Here is a 2,484-nt window from a genome sequence, read left to right on the forward strand (position 1 = left end):
TATCAGAAAAGCACAATTCCACACAATTGCAGAAATCAGATAGGCCTCTCTCCTACTAGAATAATTTACATGTGCAGAGGAACATCTATTACAGAACAACCTCTCTCTTTCCCTCTTTCTCTTCTTACTTCATTTGAAAGGCAGAGTGAAAGATAATACAGAAAAGAAATAGAGAAAGAGATACATAATATATCTTGTGATTCAATGCCCAAATGTTCACAGCCAGTGGTGGGCAAGGCCAAAGCCAAGGCCCTAGAACTCCATGTAGTACTTCCCTATGCAAGTACTTGAGTCAGCACCTGCTGATACTAAGGGTGTGCAGTATCAGTAAGCTGGGTAGGAGTCAGAGGCAAAATTCAAGCCCAGACACTCTAAAAACAATAGGAGAGTCCCAAGCAGTGTCTTAACTGCTGCACCATATTCTGACCTGTTAAAATCAAAAGATTTTCTCTGGTACATTTTACAACATATTGAGTATCCTCTTATCAGAACTGATAAGCACTAATGGACTGACAGTGGCATAGACATGGACCACAACACACTGAACACCCAAGATAACTGAGTCATATGGCCACAATATCATTGAGGAGGATGAGATGATGAAATCCACCTAGTACATGACCACAAAGAAACTCACTAGCAGCAAGATAGTCTGGGTGGTCCTGTTCTCTGGGGAAGATCTTGGGGAGAGGTTGGTGCTGTGAAGGTGCAGGGACTTCCTCTGATGCCTGGACAAGAGAATCACCATGTACACACTTGAGAGCAGCACGACTCCTACAAGGAAGACATCCCTGGAAGTTAATAATGTGAACATTAAACCCCTGATGCCGTGACTCATGGGGTAAAATGAACAGTATTTCGTGAGATCCATCAGATTGGTCTGGGTCACATTGGAAGATGCCACTGTGTGGAAGAGTGTGCTAGTACTGAAAGACAAACATATCAGCCATATGAAGAAGAAGAAACAGAAGATGAAATGTGTGGATTTATACTTAAACTGTGCCAACCAGGAGGTGCTGGAGCTGATGGTGATGGCCTGGATGATGCTCAAGAGGCAGGTGGTGCAGATGGAGCGGCCCCTCATTACTCTATTGATGTAGAACAAAGACTTACACTTGAAGTCATTCCAAAAACTTAGCTACTCAAACAGTTCTGGAGAGAACAAAAACAACACAGTGATGAGCAATGCAATGTGCACAAAGGCCAGGTGACAGGTGGTGAGGTCAGTGGGCTTAGGTCTGCGATCCTGTAGGAGTCTGAGGATGTGGAAGAGGAGAAGAAAGGTGTTGGCTGAGATTCCAAAGCCAGTTTGAGAAAGAAGATATTTATTAACAGGAACATAAACAGAAGGTGTGCTCATCTTAATATCAGGGATGAAACACATGCATGTCTGAAAAACCAAACAAACACAGTATTGGAGGTTTCACCTCATCGGCAAGCATTATTCTACCTAGTAGACATTTCCATTCTAACTTCCTATCTTCACAGTGTTCTTGGATCTTTCTTAGTTTCCATCTCAGAAATCCCTTGGGTCAACTCTCTTCTATTCAGGAAGATATGGTCAAAGTCAAGCTTTCAAGTATCAAAAGGAAATCACCTAAATTCTCCATCTTGTGATATCCATGAATTTGCAAAGCAATCATCATATGGTAATGGTTTTATTGCTAATCAGTATTAACTGCTTATTATATAAATCTTACATACTCAATAGATAATATAATTCCCTACAAGTCTTTTTTTTAACTTTTATTTAATGAATATAAATTTCCAAAGTACAGCTTATGGAGTACAATGGCTTTCCCCCCATACCTTCCCTCCCACCCACAACCCTCCCCTTTCCCGCTCCCTCTCCCTTTCCATTCACATCAAGATTCATTTTCAATTCTCTTTATATACAGAAGATCAGTGTAGCATATATTAAGTAAAGATTTCAACAGTTTGCACCCACATAGAAACACAAAGGGAAAAATACTGTTTGAGTACTAGTTATAGCATTACTTCACATTGAACAACAAATTAAGGACAGAGATCCTACATGAGAAGTAAGTGCACAGTGACTCCTGTTGTTGACTTAACAAATTGACACTCTGGTTTATGGTGTCAGTAATCACCCTAGGCTCTAGTCATGAGTTGCCAAGGCTATGGAAGCCTTTTGAGTTCACCGACTCTGATCATATTTAGGCAAGGTCATAGTCAGAATGGAAGTATGGAAGTTCTCTCCTCCCTTCAGAGAAAGGGAGCTGCCAGAGCTGCCGGAGCTGCCAGAGCCGTGGGAGCCACAGAGTCTGCACACCAGCGCTGGAAGGGGAGGAGGAAAATTGAATAAGCTCAATCTGCCTCAGTAAAACTTGAGCAAACATCAATCTCTGAAGTTAAGACTTTGGCGGACCTGCGTGGAGAGTGTGGGAGCCCACAGTTCGGGACACCAGTGGCAGACTCAACACACCAGCACTGAAACACGAGGTGAGCCGAACCTCAATAGCC

The 2,484-nt window shown here is 42.4% G+C and overlaps 1 pseudogene; it reads right to left on the reverse strand.

The window, feature by feature from the left end:
- Positions 1-213: 213 nt before the first annotated feature.
- Positions 214-1,613, reverse strand: LOC138846970 (vomeronasal type-1 receptor 90-like; annotated as a pseudogene).
- Between the last annotated feature and the right edge of the window lie 871 nt (positions 1,614-2,484).

Source organism: Oryctolagus cuniculus, chromosome 19 (genome assembly GCF_964237555.1).
Source record: "Oryctolagus cuniculus chromosome 19, mOryCun1.1, whole genome shotgun sequence".
Taxonomy (NCBI): Eukaryota; Metazoa; Chordata; class Mammalia; order Lagomorpha; family Leporidae; genus Oryctolagus; species Oryctolagus cuniculus.